General features: G+C 35.6%; 1 protein-coding gene across 3 annotated transcripts in view; it reads left to right on the forward strand.

Moving 5' to 3' along the window:
* The window catches only part of LOC105833892 (nephrin), a 259,982-nt gene that overhangs the window by 15,000 nt on the left and 222,791 nt on the right, over positions 1 to 22,191 (forward strand). The window lies entirely within an intron of this gene.

Consider the following 22,191-nt stretch of genomic DNA (forward strand, 5'->3'; position numbering starts at 1 on the left):
TCTGATTTTCTATCGTGACTGTAAAAAGAAGAAAAAAAAAAAAGAAACGGGTCGCTCGTGGAAAAATTCAAACGTGTCGAGTCTGTTGGGGAACTCGAATGCGTTTTCCTTTCCGGTGCATCACGCGAGTGTAATGCATTTTTCCACGCATATATACATATATACATATGCAACAAAAATTGCAGAGTACAATTTCGTAAAATGGCCGTGGGAACGTACGAGGACGCTTTCTTCTGCCGATTTATGACGCGCCGAGGCGATGGCGAAATGTCGGGGGGATAAACCACTCGTAGAAATTGCCGCGCGCAAGCGCGAAACTTTCCTTTTTTTACTTCCGCACTGCCCGCGAAACGAATATTAAGATTAGCATTCAAAAAGGGGAATGGGCCACGGAGGAACCGAGCGGAAGAGCCGATTCGCGCCAACTTCGACGTTGAAGTTCTTCGAAACATATCGAGATCGCAATTACCGGTCGCCCACCCACAACCGAGAATCGAAAGGCGAAAGTTGTGAAGATCGTGCAGCGACCCTAGTCGCTTTAAATTTCCATGCCTGACTTTCTCTGGAGTTCTCTCAAGAAGTTTGATGATCACGCCGACAAGAGTGACACTTCTTCTACCCCGGGAGAGTAATTTTCTATCTCTCGTTTTATCTCGCCACACGCTTTGCTGAGGGGACGCAGCTATCAATTCACTTTGAGTCGTATACATTTTTACGAGTTTTTTTTTTATTAATGCTGGCGGACGATCTTTTATATCTTACTTCGTTATCCATTTGGCTTGCATTTTCCGTTTTATGTCTTTGAATGCACCTTGTTCGAATAAAAATAAAAAAAAAAGGTCGCGATGTATTTTTTATTTTGATTGCCCGTTTTTTACTATTACAAATATTTATTTTAAAACGTCTGTTCCATTGTGCGAAATAAATCGTTTAATCGCGTAAATTCTTTTATTTTGGGAGGTTCTTGGAGTCACTTATTAAAGTCCACAAAATAATTAGCCGGGATGAAAGCAATACTAACGAATTATGAGACCTCGCATGTTGACTGGCCGTTGGAAGTTTATACTGGCAAAAGCTTGGCGTACTTCATAAGTTCCATGCACGAGGCCAAACTAATTAGATATGTATGAATAGCCCGAGCGTTGGTCGGGGACATATAATTAATGCGGCCCGCTGGCTAAGTGAGAAATTAATTATAATATGGAAATTGGAGATGTGTGTGTGTGCGTGTGTGTGTTCTCCCCCCCCCCCCTCTCTCTCTCACTCTTCTTTTCTCTGGCTCTCGTCCAGTTCCTCTATTATTACATGCTAAAACTATGACCACGCGGGGTTCCATCTTTCGGCGTAGTAAAGGATTTCCCGACGCAACGTGCACGTTCTTCGTGCAACAACACATGACGCACATGGTTCTCTCTTTTTGAGAAGAAAATCTCCTTTATGCACGATAAAACCATCAGCTCCTTGGGACAAATTTATCGCCGTACGTGACCGTCTACTTGAATGTCGCAATGGAAAATTTCATACAATCTGTTGTAAGGACTTAATTTCGCGCCTGGTGCTATCGCGTTTCATTGCACGCGGAATTAAAATTGACATAAATTGTCCATTCACGTTTACAGCGTAAAAAAATTTAAATTTTATAAAAATTATTGCGTGGAAACTTATATTTTAAATACCCCGTTTATTAAATTAAAGATCATGTGTAATATAAACATTTAATTATTTGTGTGCACGATATGCATAATTTTCAGATAGTTTTAGTTGTACGTTAGAATGTTAATTTGGAAACGATAATCATATTTTGCTTGGGAGATAAATCTTGTTAAATTAGATCTCGTAATATGTTCTTTTATTTATCCTTATCATCATCTAATAAATGCAGATTGCTTTGTCAGATGCGTATGATGAGTTACATATATTTTTTGGGAGATGATATGCTCCGCCGTAAGCATTAGGTATGTGCGTTTTATAACATTTTGTTAAATATTAAAGACTCAAATTTAAACCGATTTCTAAATTAATTTTCTGTTATTTATAATTTCCATATGTGTTAAAATTTACCTTTAATACAATATATGCAATTAAAAGAATAATTTAATCAAGTTATATTTATGGTTGAATTCTTTATTTTCAATGTAAGCAACGTTTATATTAGTATATGCACTTAGTAAATAACGAACTAACTTTCAGTTAAATTTCACATTTATGTGTAAAATTGTTTTTGTTAAATTAATGTTGAGTTTGATTAACGTTGAATAGAAGCAATGGCGATTTATTTGAATGATTAAAAATAACTTAAATTGGATGTAATTCGACATTTATAAAAACGAATTAAAAAATTTAAAAGTCAGCAACGATGAACGGGCGGATTTTAATTCTCACTTTTCTCGTATACTTTACATGATGTCTTTTCTCTGGAGAATATTGTAAAACAAGACGCGTCTACACTCACATAATATGCAACAAAATTACACAACGAGAGGAAAGTGCATTTATACGTACACTTTTGATGTCTTTAATGATAATAAAATTGCCGACGAATCTTAAAAAATAGAATATTATAAGATTTTCCTTTTTACAATAGAAGCTTACGAAAATATGGGGATATAAATTAATTTTAAAAATTTTACTTTGAGAATAAATAAAAGTATATAAATAAATAGAAGTATACTATATGAAGTCTGTAATTTTTTTATAAAGTTTATTTTTTATTTTGGTATTACTAGACACTACAGATGCACGCTTTGCGCGCGCTATTTAACTTTTTGTTTTTTACCTTTTAAAAATAAATTGTAACGATAATTGTAACTATCAAAATTGATAGTTTGACAGCTGGAAATGACACGAAGTGAAGCAAATCACAGCGCACTTGACAAAGAGATAGCGAGACAGCTAATTAGCGTCTCAGAAAAACGACAATAATATCAATAACATCTTTTTACAAAGTGTAGTGAATTACAAATCAATTATTATAACTAAATCTTTATTAAAGTAAAATATTTTTGGAAATTCTTTTATAATTAACTTGTATTTATATTTTATACAAATATTTTATACAAAGTATTTCTGTTAAAAGAAAAGAAAGGAAAAATATAGCCTACCAGCAAGTTTTGGTGTTTAATCAAATTTCTTAGTTTATTTTTAGTTATGTTACAAAAACATTAAACTTTACAAAATACAAAGTTATTATAAAAATTGTTATATCATCTAATACTTTCTAATTTACATTTATGTTTTCAAAGTTTTATTTTTAGCTTTTGATTAAAAAATACTATCCAAAAACAAAGTGGTATACTACTTTATATTTATGATGATTATCTTTTTCTCTGCACAAAAAATGTTTTACGAAATATGTGTCTATGTTTTGATAAAAATATAAAGTTTTTTTTTACATATTAATAATTTTGAATAAATAAAACCATTAGTACTACATTATAATTTAAACTTGCAGTTGTTTAGTAAAAATAGGATTTTGGCCGGAATTAGTTTATTTTAACTACAGGGTTAACGATAATCTCGTTCCGTGACCAAACCCACAGGAGTTACCCTCGCCAATAAGGGACAAGTTTCGAGCGGAGCAACTTCTAGAGACCACCTCAGTCGAAGTTACAGGTTAACGGTAATCTCGTTGACGAGTATACGACATACAGTCAGAATTCGTCCGACAAATTCTGCGATTTTTAAGGTTGAAATTGCAATGTGTTAGAGCGCCAGGGGCCTCGGCTCGGTTAAAAAGTTCATGAATGGTAGCTCATTGTGAATGGAAGTACGTTGTTCTTTCTAGATTGTAATCTTGAAACGGTCCTTCAGTTTTTTTCAGAAATTACTTGGATTTTTAATATATGTATATATTTTCTGTTGGTAATATATATATATATATATATATATATGTGTGTGTGTGTGTGTGTGTGTGTGTGTGTGTGTGTAATTAGAAAACGTGAGTAATTAGAAAAAGTAAATTGCAGAAAATGTAAACACGCAATGCGCAGTAATTTTAAAATTAAAATCGTGTTTGAGCAAAAATCTATTTGAAATGAAATAATAAGTAATAAATTTATTTTTGAATTTGCGATTCTTTGTGCTTACTTTAACTGTTTCTATTTCCTTGTTTTTATGGGAAAGACAGTTTGGCTCGAGAAGTGAATTTTATAACGAAACTACGAAGCTCGAAATCTCATTTTCATACTTTAACTCTTAGGTGCGAAACTTATTCGATTAAAAGCTGGGGGAGGGGGAGGGGCTTTAAGTCGCAAAAATGCGTAGCGTTGTTCAGTTTGTAAATCGAGGTCGCCGCGGTCAACAGGCCCCTCTCGCTCGTTAACGAGTTCGCGAGTTTGCCAAAGTCCCGTCTTGGGTAGCCTCGACAACGAGTTGGGGATTCCGCTTAACTCGTTGCTTTGGTAAACTCGAGGACACTTTGTTAAGCTTAATCTCCTTTCACGGTTATTGGGTTTCGCTCTTTACGAACAAAAGGACGCGAGGCTGTCAGAGGGGGACTTAAGTCCTCCGGGATACACTGGATACGCTGACAACCATATTGTGAAGAACCACGCGGAAGATTCGTTTCAAATTTTATTAACTTCTCATACTTTTGTGGAAATTGAAATAGCATTCATTGCAATATTTTCTTTGTATTATTGTGGTAATTGAGAGATTCTTAGCAGAGAGAAAGAGAGAGAGAGAGAGAGAGAGAGAGAGAGAGAGAGAGAGAGAGAGAGAGAGAGAGAGAGAGAGAGAGAGAGAAAATGACATTTCTCAGCAGAAAATAAAAAGCGAATTTTGGATGCTTATTACTAGGCGGCGAGTTTTCGTGCGGATTCATTTAAATAGACCTTTCAGAGATATAAAAGTCTATGACAATGCTTCTTTTTTTTATATTAATATTTTATTCGACGTCAAATTAAGTATGCTGAATGACTGACTGAATCTCCAAAGAATATGCAATTAGAAAAATCTATTCTTTATCTTTAAATAACTTTTTACGAAAAGCATTTCTCTTCGGGGGAAGAGATTTTAAATACTTTTTATGTCATACTTAGAGCGCATCCTGGGAACGTGGCATGCATACCCATTATATTACGGTCTGACAGCCGGTAGCACGGTCTTAACGATTATCATCGTTTTAATAAAATTTTACTTCATCAGCGTCTCATAAAAAGTGGTTAAGAAAGAAGTTTCTGCCATGAGCGGTGACACAAAAGAGCTAACTTGATAAAGGATGCCTTTGTGAGACCAAACAGATGACGCCAGTGGTTAACATTGTGCTTTACCAGGAATTTAAAATTCACGTTTTCTTGCGATTGAAATAATGCATTGATAAATAGCAATTAAAAAATCATGTCAAGGGGAATATGAAAATTATAAACGATGTAATTTTTTAATTTTCTATTGGAAGTGATGTAATTTTATATGTTTAATAATTAAACTTCTTTTTTTTTCGGTGTTAATGCAGCACTCGCTTTATGTTGCGTTTGCGCACGCATATCCATTATTTCTCGTGCTTTTTTTATTATGCGCTCAATGGAGTCTGAGAACAGTTTAAATTATCCAATAACAGCGTACTGTTTTTGTGAAATCGCGCATGTGGATATTGTATTATACTGTCATTTCCACGATCAATATTCAATAACACGACATCTTGAACAATGCCATGCAAAAAGTATCATATATCGCATAACGGCGGGTTGTTATATCTGGATCATTAATTTGAATATTTTTTTTCTGCTAAAATGAAAGAGGTTCTACTTTCTATTTTTTTCAGATATTTTCTATTGGTAGAATGATAAAGATTAAATATATACGATGTAACAGAATGAATATATTATATAATTCTATTAATATACGGTATTATATAACTCTACTCGGAAAAGGATTTTTTGTTTTGCGTGATGGTCGCTCGAAATAACGACATATGAATATATCTAATATACGAAAATGTCGGAAAGTATTCGATATTCTTGCAAGCTTCCTGTTTAAAATGCATGTCCGAAAAAACGTGCGCTGGCAAAAGCAAATACGTAAAAATCTCTAAAAATGGCACGATTCTCTGATACTGTCAAAAAATACAACGTCAGGAATCCGCAACTGAAATATCAATAGAATCGGAAAATAGAAATAGCAATAGAAATACCCCGCGTATGTTTCTACACTATGATAAATATTCTATTTACTCTGCATGCCGTGATATTTCGACATATTTTGAGTTGCGATTCTCTAACTTGTTTAGCACGCTCAGCACCGGGCACGAAAATCTCGCGAATTCAAGGCAGCGCGAAACAGAGGAAGAATAAAAGAGCGGTTCGTCTACGTGCCGTAATTTAGGTTGAGGCGACAGGTCCCGCGATGAATGCATGGCCCTTTAAGTGGTCGCGTCGTGGTCGCGGCGCGGCGGTGAGAAGAATCCTCGTAGGGAGCCTGGTAATGAAATACGACGAAAAAATTGTTCCCACGAGGATGCTGTGGACGAACGGGCTCGATTCAGATAAAAATTTCCGACGTTTGTCACGCTCTTCCCTAATTAAAGGCGTCGGGATTAATGGCGGCAATTGTGCCGACGAGCCCTTCCTCGCCCGATCGATCCGCTTAACCATTCGAATTTCCTTCTCGCGTTTTCTGTCTTTCTGTTTGGGATGTTCCAAAAGCTTACAGAAAGCATCGGCCGTCATTGTCATTTTGATTACCTAACTGCGCCAGCAGTTGCATTTGCACGAGCATCGTCATTCCCCAACCACGCTTGCGCGTGCGTGAGGGATTAAATCTTTTGCTTCCACATGGAGAGTAATTCGAACGAGAAGGAAACCGAGGAAAAAAGCAAAGCCGTGATGCATCGGCTAATCCGTCAGCATAATGGAGCAGACGAGGCAAATGTGTAGAGATGCTTGTTAACGCTGTTACTAATTCTGCCATTACAGCGTGTTATTAATAACAGAAGCAAATAACAAAAACAAATATCGTACATCAATGAAATTAGTTCTTGCTTTGTGTTTATTAGATATACGTGGGTGTAAAAAACATTTAATATTTGTATTAAACATCTTAACACTTGTCATGATAATGACGTAATTGTGCTGGTCATTACACGGTTATATAAATGGATTACATGATGTTGGCCGGTATTAATTACATCATACAATTATTTTTTAACAATGCAAAATTGCATGCACATTTTTCTAAAGAATCCTTTTTTGTTTTTAATATATCTTGGAATCAAATGTTGAAGTTTTATTATATAACTGTAGTTGATGTGTATTAAAAAAAATATGAAATTTATTTGTTTCTGCAAAAAAAGGCGGTTAGACATAAATTAAAACAAACTTTATCTAAAAATTTAAATATCTAACTAAAGAATATAATTTATATTATTTATCAGCTGCTTTGAAGTGTGATTTTTAAAAAGCAAAACTTGTGCAATTGCTCCCAATTTTGTCTTGCAAATTATGTTTTCACATTATTTTAAATAAATATTTTCTTCCAACTCTGAGAAGAAAAAGAATGGTTATAACCCACTTTGGGGTCCACGATTAAGTAAGTTAGTTGGATTGCTCGTAATTTTACGTTTATTACGCTAATTTTACGTTTATTTTTTTTAATTAACCCTGCACTGAGAAAAAAGTGTTGTTAATTTAACTAAATTTTCTAACTAAATTAAATTTTGTCTATCCAAGTATTTATACATATAATACTTATACATATATAATATTCATATATAATATTCAATTAACTATATAAAGACTTGAATAGAAATTTGTGCATTTAAGTTAAATGCATAAATTCTTAAACTGCCAAAATTTTTATTTAGTTGGAAATTTTGTCGAATCAACAATATTTTTTTCTCAGTGTGTGTAACTAAAAATTGCAATTAACTATTCTATCTACTTCAAAGATTTTTAAGTCATACTAGTCAAATCTCTCAATTAATTCCGTCTATCTAGTTACGCAAAGATAATTTTCACTTGAGTAATATTAACCAAAATATTAATTTACTTCACTAAAAAAAAAACGGTCAAAATTTTTCCCAGAGAAGTAGATGAAAGAGATCGTAAATAAAAAGATATTTCCGACGATATTTTCAAACGGATATGCAATACTGAACATTGTGCACGGGATAAAAAACAAAATAATTGAAATAAATTTTATTCATTAAGATTTTTGCGAAAGAGCTCGCGAAAGATAATTTCCCAATGGTAGTCATCGAGCTTGCAACTTCGTCAGCGATTCCGCTCGTTCGGTACATTTGCGTAGGAGATTAAAGTTTTCTACTTCAATGGCGGATCGGATGGAACTGCCACGTAAAAAGGCGCTCGTCCCTGTACATTTGCAGGCCAGCTAAGCAAAAAGGCCGCTTCAATTTAATCCGGACGGTTACGGCCAATTTAACATTAATACTCGAGGGCTTCGCCGTGAAAAAAAAGTTACGTCGATGTTGGGGATCCTATCGCTCCGTTAATAAATTAAACTTCTTGTTCATCGATATAGCTCGGGTCTGCTAACTTTTGCATTCTTTTGTGACTTATTTCTTATAACGGGATACATAATATATATATATTTATCTGCAGGTGCTTAAGTGAGCCAAGAAGTAAGGAGACTTTTGTCCATTTTTCACATAGTTTGAGAATCTCGTTTATATATGGTCCATATGTGGATCATATATTTTATATAGTAAGAACATAATCTGCAAAATATTTCTTAAAATAAAAAATGTTGCAAATTCAAAACTTTGTATAAAAGATCGAGCAGAAAAAAATTTGTTTTTATCGCTTTTAAAAGTACCTTCAGATTAAATACAAAATAGAACAAACTTTTTAATGTTTTTATTTCTCTTGTTAGCTTTGACCAAAATTTTCTCGTAGACAAGTTAACTATAATATGTTTTAATTTAATCCGTGCGTTAAAACTTCTGACCACGACGGTTGGGTGAGTTACATCAGACCGAGCGTCGAGAAAAAGTTGCAGTCCTTAAAACTAACTCGCCGTGAAAGGCCGCATTAGCGGTCGAATTTGTCGGCCACGGTAATTTATTTAAATTCTTGCGAAACGTAATTCTCTGGCAAAGCCACGCGCACGCATGCGTTAAAACCGCGCGGTGGAGCGTGCTCGTTCTAAACGACGTTACGCGTGTTTCCGCATGATATTATCAGCCTTAGCCATCGTCGTCGTGGCATCTAATGAGATTCGCCGTATCGCAGGGCACACACTTGCAGCTAGTTTCCATCATAAACGGCCTTCGCGCCGTGCACACCGAGTGCGGCGTGTCTTACACTCGTGGCTGTGCGCCCGGTTGTTCGCTACGACTATCAGGCGCCTCTAACGAGTGTTTAAACTAAGCTTGTTAACCAGCCACGGATGAGCAAAGGACCACGTCACAGTGACACGACCCGTCAGATTTAAACGACACAAACAGATTATTTGACCTCCATTCTAAAAACCGCAATGTATTTCGTCATTTGTTCTGTGTTCGTACTAAAAAGAATGCGATTTTTATGACTTTAAACTGTGCTTGGACATTGGAAAGCGGAGCATGTGACGGGAAAAAGAATTTTTAGATGTATTATTGCGTAACTTAATTTATTTCACACAAATATACCTATTTATCGTTACATGATATAATTTTTAATTTTTATATTTATGTATTATATATATATATATTTTTTACATTTAATATATAAAGATAAAACTTAAGAAAAATTAAAAGAACAAATTTTTTATCTTATAATAGATTTATAAAGAAAAAAATGAATGTCACATGTAGAGCAAATTGTTAAAAGTATACATGTTATATTTTTAAATGAAGTAAATCTTACAAAAACATAATGAAATATCCTGCTCTGATTTTAATAAGTAAAATATAAGTAAAGTAAAATATAGATAAAAGTAAGAATGTGCACATATTTTTTTATAAACGTGCACGTGTTTTTACATGTTAAAGGGGTAAATATCTCTTTGAAAAAATCGATTATTTTTTTAATATGAATATTGAAATTATAAAAGATAAAAAGAAATTTAAGTAAAAGCTGAATGGCTGCAATAATACTCTTTATAATAATAATAAAAATAATTTTTTTAATAAAAATTTAAGTTTTTTAAATAAAAGTAAAAAAGTTTGTATTATTATTGTAAGTACTCTTGAAACCATTTAACTTTTATTAAAAAAAATTTTTCTTTCTTTTATTGTTTCGATGATATTTGTTTCGAAGGAAACCGATTTTTTTCAAAGGGGTATTTTACTCTTTTAATATGAGAAAATACATTTACTAAAACAGTAAAAGGACACTTGATTGTGTTTTGTTATTAGAAAATACAAAAGTAGGTAATGCAAGAAAAAATAACTTTTCACGACAATATGTTAACTATTCTAACAATATTGCCATTATACGTTACGAGGTTTGTACATTATTTTACGTGGTATTACAAGGGTCACAATGAGTACCTTGTTAAAGTTTCTATTGTTACAGAGAAGAAAAGCATTTGGCTCGACATAGATTACTGTTGTAAAGTTGACCTCTTGGTACACATGTTCGTTCTGAAATAAGCGATTCATTTGTAGCGAAGAACTTCCGAAAACAGGAGAGACTCATTTAACAAATTTTGCTCTGCCATGATTGAGTTTCGTAGAGTTCGTAGCATGTTATGTCGGCAATCTAATGCAACTCGACTATTAGCTGAATGCCAGGCACAGCTGGTGAACTCGGAAATCGTTTCCAGTGTCGGGCAAATATTCAGAGCTTAAAATTCGAACGTGATGGACTTAACGTGACGAGAATTAATTACTATTCATGTTGCATCACAATCATTATTTTGCTCGCGTGCATCATCAATTGAGAAATAAATACGTACGGGCTGAAGAATGTAAATACGTAAATTTAATAAAGAAAAATATTTAACGTTAAAACTGAAAGTTTTGTGAAAAAAAATATTTGTGTAACTAACGAAAGGCATTCCAATTTGAAAACAACAAAAAGTCGGTAACCAAGGGAAATAGACAGTAAAATTTGTCTCGCGAGAAACCGCTTTTTTCGCGCGCTCTTATGCATTAAAACCATCATCGTTTTCGGATCTGCGTGGCCCGATCAATCCTGTTCTTCCCTTGCCCGTGTTCCTGTATTCTCTTTACAATTCTATTCTTCTTTACCGTACTCGGGGACAGTGAAATCGCCACCGGGGTCAATGGCCAACGGCGTTAGCGCTTTAGCGCTTTCAGTAGTTCCGGTCGAATCGACAACCTCACGCTGCGGTTTATGAATTACGAGAAGTTATCCACGCAAAGCGACAAACCGAAGGCGAAGGAGAGGGATGGAGGGGGGGGGGGAGAGAGAGAGAGAGAGAGAGAGAGAGAGAGAGAGAGAGAGAGAGAGAGAGAGAGAGAGAGAGAGAGAGAGAGAGAGAGAATAGTATGTAGGGCGCGGACGCGATGACGCACTGTCGTCATCGTCAAAGGGTTCCGGGCTAACTCGTAATTAATCGAGTTCCGCCCGCGGATGCGCAGCGGACTATTCCGCGAGCCGGTTTTCTATCGTCGTACTTTGTGCCCTGTGTTTTCCAAACTGGCTACCGCCGCCAACCGGCTTTTAATTGATACGTCCTGCTCGTTAGCTGTGCCGCCGGTCATGGCTCTATCTCTTTGCCTATCTTTCTCGCTATTGTCTCAAATGCGCCACCGGCAAAAGATCCTGTGTGCACTAGTGAAATATAAACCGACGCTTGCGCCACGATGACTTCTCTTGCCAAAATTTACCCGAAGAATAGAAGTTTTTATTGAATAACGAAATAAAAAAAATAAATAGCAGATGATATACCGATGTGGTAGACACATTTCACTGTATTTCTTAAACAAAAACTAAACAAAAACTAAAAATAAAAACTTTAGAAACATAAATACAAACTAAAAAGTGTGTTCCATTGGATGATGTAGCAGTTTTTGTAATAATGTTTCGAATTTTGAAATAATTAAATTTTTCGTTGAGATATAAACAAAAATAAGCGTCTAACAAAATAAGATTTAAAAACTTTAAATTTAATATAGTAATAACATTTTTTCTTTTCTCTTAATATAAGTCATCTTGAAACAAAAATATACAGATAGAGTTATACAGATAAATAAATGAATAAATATATATATAAATATATATATATATAATTTCTTGATATAAAAAGAGCCACTGCATTAAAGAATATGTTTAAGGAAACAGAAATTTGATAAAATTTGATCGTACAACCAGTTCGATCTTGCTCCTTGTTTGTTCTTTTCTTAATCATTTAATATTTACAATCACATTATACTTTAATTACGCAGTACTCTTCGCATTATTCGGATGTAAGGAGCAGGAATTTAAGTAATTAAGCGCCAAGTTAGATCTTTCTCGAAAGGAAATCGGATTTAAATTACTCGCACGGACGCATTCGAATTACTCGCGCCAAATATTTCCCGTTAATTACCTTTTCGTAAGATCCCCGTCGCCGTCCAACAGGAGTACCGTAGATGATAAAGAGAAATTTCTAGCGGAACTCGGACCGCAGTTCTTCGTAATCCGTCTCAAAGGTGATCGGCACGCCTTCGCCTCTTTCGCGAAGGAAACTTTGCTGCACGTATATCTCCGTGCGGGGCGCAGTAGTATAAGTCGACCAATGGATCGCCTGAGGCGTCCGAAGTTTTAATTAATCGGGGGCACGGGCCTCGAGGTATTTTTATTAATTTTCCCTCCGTTCTCTTCTCTCTCTCTCTCTCTCTCTCTCTCTCTCTTTCTTCTCCCCTCCTACCTTCTTTTTTCTTCGCAGTATCAGTACTGTCCCGGACGTACTGACCCGGTCGAGTTAGCTCCAACCCTTTTTCAGAGATCCGTAGGAGGATAATTGTGCCGAAGTTTTAACGGTGTACGCGCGCGAGTCCGGGCGAGATTACGATTATCTCGAGTAAACTTTCTACGTATCTCGAGATACGCGGGACGCATTCCGCGAGTGAACGTGCATTTCGCCGCGACAGCGAAAAAGGAACACCGAAGTACATGCGATAATTTCGTAAATTATGGGGATTGCGTACTACGGAAGAGTATTTAATTGATTTTTCTCGTTGAATTACCGCACGTTTTGCTACCGCGACGAGATAGAAGCAGGGTAACTCTCGTGGTAAAACTCGCACGTTTTGAATTGCAGCACGCAGATCATAATTAACTGCAGGAAAATGAGCTTGATGTGCCGCCGATGTCGACATGTTTTGTGTAAATTGGAAGCTCACAATGCAATTTGTGATAATTATGCAGCGCATGAGTATAGTGTCGACGATAATTTGGATTGGGTCTGAATATTAATGCGTGCTTTATGTACGAGTTATAAACCGTGGAGTGAGATGGATGACGCGCACGATAAGGATACGTATGCCATTGCTACAATCTGCTACAATCTTCGACTGACCTGCTAAATTGCACCAGCGAATATCGCACCGTTAGATCCACGAGTGGTGACCATTAAGATAACCGGGGACATGCTCGTAATATTACGCGATGGCGATTAATAATGTTGATAGATTTGTCGTGTTGTAATTGGAATCTATGACTCTGACTAACCGGACTGTAACATGACGTTCCGTGCGATGCAAATTTAACTATTTACGTGTAGCAATTGTCCTACTTTCTATATTCTTCAGACAAAATGAAACATAAACTTTTTTTTAATAACGATTGTTTTAGTTCGACATGTTATTCTTCTAAAAAAATATTTTATAAGGAATATATAGAATATATATTGTTTTTTATTCATAAATGTTTGTCTTGTTTTTCTCTAAACATTTACGCAATATTATTTGAGATATGAAATATTTCATATAAACTGTCATACAAACAAATGGTATGTAATAACAAAAGAATGGAATTGCAAAATAATTTAGATTAAATTTTAGTTGAAATTATAAAAAATAATTGGATAATACAGCTGGGTTACATCTAACAACTATAAACATTGTAACTCGAATGAAATTTTATGCAAGCAATAAACAAGTTTTTAAATTTTGTTTTATTTTTTCATTTTTTCTTTGTATTTATTTGCTCTAATGAAAAATAAAATGTGAAAATTGTAAATGAAGTAACAGAAGTAAAGAAAATATTTGCATTACTCGTAGCAAATAGCAAATGAACAGAGTTGGTACTAATTAGAGGCACGTAGAGTCTGAAAGCAGATAGCATGACATAACTTTGTCGTAACATCAATCCGCATATCTCGCATCGCGGGTATCGATCCGACAAATATGGGGCGTGTAATGTACTGGTGTGTGCATTGCGTGCAAATGAAACTCGTTGTCCGGGAATTTCCGATGTAATGTATGCAGAGATTGAACGGGGAAAGATCGTATCGGATACTTGGAAACCAAAGCTATCGACATTTTGTGGAAATCCGTAAATAAAAAAAACCTCCAATGAGAAAAAAGTTGAAATATTAGCAAGCACGCTTGATGTTTTCTTTGATATTTATTGATTATACAAAAATTGATTCTGAGGACGAGAGAAATATGTCTGTAAAATATGTCTCATGTTTTTTTATTAATTGATTTCTTTGATATTAGGATTAAAATTGTATTGCATTTAAATAAAGATTTGTTTTCAATGAAATAAATTTTGACCTCCATGGGGATTTATATTTCACAAATAAATTTTTAAGTACACTGCAAAGCATATCCTCTTTATATATAAAGGACATGTATATTTTATAACGGAATATACAATATTAGAACGGATTTCTTACGTGTCCATTTTACTTAAGCGTGACTGGCGCAATTCTTAATGTGACATTTTATCTATGTATGACAATGTCTTTTATATAAATAGGACTGAAAATAATTATTATAGAATAGACGTTAAACCGGACATTATAAAGGATGTGGTCCGGACATTATAAAGGATGTGGTCCGTCATGTATATTAAAGCGGACGAAATAAACAAAACTATGCTGGCAACGCAATATGGCGCGAGCGGTAGCGATAGCTTTGTCGTTCACTGTTACAACAGTCTGTTAGCTTGTCTGCTTTGACGGCTTTGACGGACGTTCTCTTCGCAGTTGTGATGAGTGTTTTTGTTGCTAATTGTTGGTGCTAGTTGTGGGTGTCGATCGGCGCGGTGGCCGTCGCGGTGGGTATGCGGCATGTGATTGCGAATTTGGGTTGCTTCCCGAGGATGGTGACGCGGGTGTGTGCTCCTCTTGCGGGCATTATTCGCCTTTACATGAGCGTGTGAGAAAAGAAGCACACGTTTGCGTTGTCATCCGCGGGAGACAACTCAAATTCGTCGCGGTCGCATGCCGTGCATTTGCCGCGGTGGTTGCCTCGTCGATCAGTGCCCGTGTTGGCACCAACGGTTAGCAATAGAGATGTTTATTGCAACTGAGGGGAGGGCAGCCGTTAGGGCGGACATTAGTCCGTTCTATTTATGAAGGACATTAAAGACAATGTCCTGCATATATAATTCCGTTTTAATTTCACACTTATCTAAAGTGGAAAAAAAGTCATTTTTTTCCATTATAGTTTCGCGGAATTTAGAGCGGATGTGTTTTGCAGTGTACTTTTTTGTGAGAACATGCTATTATGGAAATATTAATATTTCAGATTTAATAATATAAGTGATAAAATATGATATTTTATATTTATTATCAATTGTTATTATTAAGATTTATTATTTATAAGATAATTTTTAAGCAGACTATTGGTAAATAAAACATAATGTAAAATATAACATATTGTTAGAGGATGACAGTAAAAAGAGATATTTGCGAAAAGATTGTATTTGATTACACAGTACAAAAAGAGGCAAACGGGATGTAAAATGCACGCATGACAAAACTGTGTGTAAGTGTGCGCGCGCAAGAGGAAGTAGCACGCGAGCGTCCTACTACGGGGACAGGTAATGCCAACTTTAAGGCGAGGTAAAGAAACCACGAAAGATTATGTCAGAACATTTGTATTTCCAACACATAAAGTATATGTTAAAATATCGCATTTAACACTAAGTAAGTTCGTGATAATGCTTTTATGGCTTTAGGCAATATATATTCAGAATTTATAATCACAGAATTAATGTGTACGTAACTCGACGAAAAACGTAAAACTGAAACGTAATTTCGAAAATTCAGGTTAGATCACACTTGTAATTCTTATTGACTAACTTTCGCAAAGAATTAAAAACTCAGAGTATATCAAGAGAAATTTTAAAAAATTTATTCGAAATGTAACGCATTTCCTGCAGTAATGGCTTTCGAATAATTTACCTGCTTTAATAATGCGCCCATTAATATCTTTTATTATATTACTTTTATTATATTAGCGCGCTCTGATTTGAGAGAGAAAGGGGGGAGAGAGAGAGAGAGAGAGAGAGAGAGAGAGAGAGAGAGAGAGAGAGAGAGAGAGAGAGAGAGAGAGAGAGAGAGAGAGAGAGAGAGAGAGAGAGAGAGAGAGCCTGCATTTTCCTGGCATCGCCATATGCGTTGCTTTGCAGCGATATGCCGTCCATTCTTGAAAAATTCATGGATCCGGCTAATTGCGCGTTGGGCGAGTTTATTTTCCCTATTTCGCCACGTACATTTTGAGCGTTTCGCATAATAATTTGTCGTGACATGGTTTCCAACGAGCGCGACACTCGATGCAATTAGCCAGACCTGCTAATTACGACTGTTTCTTTGTTGTGTCGCTTCGTTTTTCGGCAAAACTCATTTTCCGGCCACATTGCGTCAGCTATGTGATAATACAAAAATAATACAAAAATATGGATAAATCATAAGGGTATGTTATTCCATCTATTTAGTGACCTTTTTAGCTTTATATTTCCCTTTTCTTTTTTATTTTATCAACAAAATATATATTGTCTATTAATGTGCTGCAGCACTACACAGTAAAAAAATTTGTGTTAAATTTAACAGATATCGCATGTTCAAAACGGTCCACAGAAATTGTTTTGTTAATTTAACATATTAAGCATATGTTAAATAGCAACATAAATATTGTTATATTTTAACATAAAAATAAATGTAAATTTTATAATTTGACATAATTTTTGTGTAACAGTTTAATGAGAAAATTATGTCCAAGTAACACATGTAATACATTATAATAATGTTAATGTAACATCTATAGTAGCACAAGACGCACTTTGGCGCAATATTGGGAAATGATTGGAAATATTTGGGTATGAATTGTTTCCCAATATTGGTCCAATATTGTAAAGTAGACGCTTGGTGTTATTTACCCAATACTGGTTCAATAATATTGGATCAATATTAAGAAACAATATTTATCCAATTCCAGAACAACAAATCTAGTTAAAAAATTGAGAAAATTTGTATTTTTCTCTAGAAATATCTAAATTCCCAAATCTAGTGTCGCTTAATTTTTACGACAATTTTGTGTAAGCGTGGTCACCCAAACTTAGTTACACGTATTCATCCATTGTTTAATTTTTATAATCAGAAAAACGGTTTTCTATCCAATTGCCGCCGATGATGCTTCACCTCAGAGTTTCTACGCAACTAACATCCTGATGACCCATGAGCACTTGATGCTTATGAATATATATTTGTTATAGATGAATTCAATAGATATTATCAGAGAGATAAATAACATATGTGTATGTTATTGTAGTGAGTTAAACTATATTTATATAAATACGAAAAAAACACGCACGCATGCAGCTAATCTGCAAGTCGCTATAGTCTTGTCTAATGCACTTCCAATGTAAATGCAATAATATAATAAGTTATTATACTGCAATATATTTTGACTTATTCACTAGCCAATATTGGTGCTTTCATGGGGACAGCAATATGTTAAAGTAACAACTAAACATGTTAAGTTTTAACATAAAAGTTTTAATCAGGATATTTTTTAACAAAAAAAACACAAAACCTTTTACTGTGTATAATTATGTACATCTTTGAATGTTAAAATGAAGTTTTAACTTAATATAATATAGGAATATTTATTTATTATAATATGCAAATTATCTTTGCCGTCACTTTCTTAATAAAAGTCTATCTCTCTTTAAGCATGCAAGCTATAATTCGGAAACCGCTGAACCACAATGATGCGGTATACTGCGATACGTGCTATAAAGCGTTTGCAGGATAATCGAGTTTTCTGCTATAACGCCCTATTTTATCCCTTCGCCGCCGCACTGTTATTCCTTCAAACTTATATATCAAGACGATGTCGGGAAAGCAACGATTTTCCGCGGCTCTTAAACGATTTTAATTAGTTTCATAGTTTAATTAGGCTCATTAATTCTATATCGCTGCGCACAAATGATTTGCTGCGTAAGACCTTAGCGTTTTATACTGTTTTATACGCAAATACTGTTCAAAGTGAACATTGTGTGTTGTAACAATATTCTCAATTACTTCCGCATTATAGATAGTTAGAAATTATCATATTGAATAAACAAGTAATACCATATATATATATATATAGAAAAAGAGAGAGAGAGAGAGTGAGAATATAAATGAGCTACGATTGTAGCTCAGAATGAAATTTGTTTTATTTCATTCTTATGTCTATATAACGATTTTTTCGTCATTAATAAACTTTCTATTTCCATAATATAAGTGACATTAATTAACACTTATGTTTTTTAAGACTGATTTGATATTTTTTTAAAGAAATAAATTGTAAATAATTTTTTTATTAAAGTTTTAATCATCATTCGCAAAATCGTATTTAATGTTAGAAAATAAAATTTTACTTAACAGAAAATTTTAAAATTTTTTAATATTCGTTACGCATTAATGTCTTATGGTGTGTAAATGTACTTTCCGCGTGTCTGCTGACGTTCGCGCAGGTTTCGATTAGTCGGAATGAGTCTAAACGTACGGATTACACGCATGCATATTTACGCAGATGCGCTGTTGCGAGGATAGGTTGGATGCATCGAGCGAGCTCTCAATTCAACGGATGCATTTAGCGTATCGTGATGACGTGAAAAGGCGAAACCGATTACATTCAGCCAATAGCCTTTGGCTCGTAAATTTCAAATTCCCAGTGTGAATAAATCACAGGCTCCGGTTACATGACGAGTTCGACTCGCGTCAGTTGTCCTTTTTCGGCAAAACTCATCCGCGGTATGGATATGGAAGCGCAAAGTGTTAAGAATGAAATTTGGGATCAGGCATGAAAGTATATACATCAAATGATAAATTTTAAGATCGGAAATTATTATTGAAAATTACTGTAGGTAAAATTAAATAAAGAGAAAATCTTTCTATTATATAAATAATAAATCACTTATTTCGGACATTGATCGATGAAATTTAAATCCAAAGCGTTTTACCATGCTAATCGATATTCTTCAAGATTGATAAGAGAGAATAAAATAGGATCTGCGCTCGGTTTAGGATTGCTAATTAGGATTAAGATAAATTATGCAAACACGTCATGGCTGTCATTCTATTTATTCTTCTATCAAGCTTGATCGGTAACTTTCATATGGATACATTTAAATTCGAACGTCTCTCTTCTCACGCCAATCATTATTTATCACGTGATTAAAGTAGCTGCGCAAAATGCTAAAGATAAAGCGCTCTACGCGCCAGATGGAATACGCGGAGCGGCACTCGCAGTCGCTCACACGGGATGTCGTGCTAAGACCGTTGGAGCTATTAGCGCTTAAAAGTTACGTGAGATCTCCGTAGTAGATAAAATAAGCAGAACAAGAGTACAGGAAGAGCTCTCTCCGAACGGTCTATAATAGCTATATGTGCGATATTTTACGCCACCGCGGCCTGCCCGATCGACCGCGTGAAAAATCGCTTTCCCCGAGTAAGCCCTCGCTTACTACGTCGCGATATATTTCCCAGGACGACGATGCCATTTCCGAGCACTCACGGGTAACCGGTCGGCAGCACAGTGCTCGGGATACGGAAAGATATTGGAGCGCCGTAAAGCGCGATGTTAATTGCCGCGAACGCCGGAAAACGCCGGAAGCCGGAGTTTCTTCGAGGGTCGCGGCCGTCGCGGCGCCGGCGTCGCTTTATCGAAGAAACAGAAGAGTAAATGGGAGGGTAAACAAGTATTCGAGAAATTGCTCTCAACGGATGGCCAAGAAATCCCCGCCCCGGTCCGTTTCGTTCCCCGCGTCACGGGGATCGTCGTAATGCCGCATTATTATTCCATTAAGAGACAACGGCGACGTTTTCGCTCGTAATTCGACGAAAAGATGATTGAAGAGAGAGCTGAAAAGAAAAGTTAAATTCAAACCCTTTTTATACTAGAGACTTAGTTGATGCGACCATCAGAAAGACGCCTGATGAGATTTCTGACTCGGAAATTGAGACAGACTTGTACACGTTTCGTCTCCACGGCGAGATTCGGACAGTACACGGAAAGAATTTTCTCTTAAAATCTACCCTTAAAATCTGGTAATTTTAAGATAATGTGTGATCTCGAGGAATTTTACTATATGTTTTAATAAAATTTACTATACTTTTAGTAAAATTTACTAAAAAGTATAGTAAAATTCCTCGAGGTCACACATTATCTCACAATTTCCAGATTTTGAGGATAAATTTTAAGAGAAAATTCTCTCCGTGTAGAAAAATGTGTAGTTTTTAATACTAAAAATTAGATTAATTTAAAATATATGAAACTGCGTGCAAAGCGTAAGATTGCTACAAATTAGGTCATTGAATTCATTTCGATTGTTTTTTATTTTCATCGGCAAACTGTGTTTAAGAAATTGATCTCTCCTTAACTGGTTCCTCTCCTTAAATTGAGCGGCGGGTGGAACTTTCGGCTAAATGATCGAGAATTTTGTGCCTGTTTACCCTCTTCTCTTCAGTCCTCTTGTCACGCGATGGATCAATTAATTATACAACTGACAATGATGGAGCCAGGAGAGGAGAGTTCTTTTTGAAAGTATACTCCGTCAACAATTCGCCGCGCTTGGTGATTTATGATTTCCGGATTTCTCACGCAGGCTGAATTCGCGTCCGGAGACGCGATTCAGCATCCGGAAAAGCGACTCGTCGGCCAAACGCCGGCGCGGCGGCGGGCGGACGGCCGTGGAAATGGGATAATTTTTCGGGCACGAATTCGAGGCCGGTAATAAGGACATCAATCAGTCACGCCTAATAAAGCAGCGAGGTCGATGATAAATGGTGCAATAGAAGTGATTTTGCGTTTGCGCGCGGGATCGGGTCGAGAATGAAGCGGTAGCGGTTCTCTCAAACCATCTCGAGGCTACGTTCGTCGGGAGTATTGTACAAACAGCTCGACGCGTAATTCAAAAAATTAAAGGGAGAAGACAGAAAAGGAGAGAGAGGGAGGGAGAGAGTGAGAGGAGAATGGAAACGAAAGAGGAAAGGATTTACATTACTGTGGATGAAAAGGGTGGCCGTGTATATATAGATTTACCGAGCCGGTGCTGAATAATGCAGTCTCTGACGTGATCTTTGCCATTTTCTCGGATACAATTTCTCGTGGAAAGCTTGGACCCCACGAGATGAAGAAAGAACGAGAAACAGAGACACACACACACACACAGAGAGAGAGAGAGAGAGAGAGAGGGGGGGGGGAGAGAGAAAAAGATACTCGACTCACCTCAATTACATCGATTCCTTTCTGTTTGCTTTTTATAACCAATCTCTTGAGTATACGTTTCTTTTCGTCTCGCGGTCACTGCGAAAGAGCAGGACCGGAAAAGAATATAATAGAAGGAGCATGTGGGATGGAAATACGTAGGCGAGTGAGAGCGAGGATCGTCTCGTCGTTTTTCATGAACTACTAGAAATGAAATTTGACGGCGACGTAACTTTTTTTAGAAATCTTTATATACGGAGAGAATTTTTTCTTAAAAATTATCTTTAAAATCGTGATAATTGTTAGACAACGTGAATCTTGAAGAATTTTATTATACTTATAGTAAATTTTGTTAAAAGTATACCAAAATTCTTCGAGGTTTACATTGTTTCACAATTATCACGATTTTAAGGACAATTTTTAAGAGAAAATTCTCTCTGTGTAGCAGAGGAAGAATTTTTATGATATTAGAATGATATTTGTACGAGGCATTCGCATAGGCTTCGCTTTTTATATCTTTTAACGTGCTTAAATGTCATACGCCTCTGCACAAATTTGCAAAATCTATTATAAGATACTTTAATTGCTGCAGATTGTTTGAGTCTATTAAAAATTTAAAGATGATTTTATTATATAATTCTTTGATTGACATTAAC

This window comes from Monomorium pharaonis, chromosome 1, assembly GCF_013373865.1.
Source record: "Monomorium pharaonis isolate MP-MQ-018 chromosome 1, ASM1337386v2, whole genome shotgun sequence".
In the NCBI taxonomy this organism is placed as follows: domain Eukaryota; kingdom Metazoa; phylum Arthropoda; class Insecta; order Hymenoptera; family Formicidae; genus Monomorium; species Monomorium pharaonis.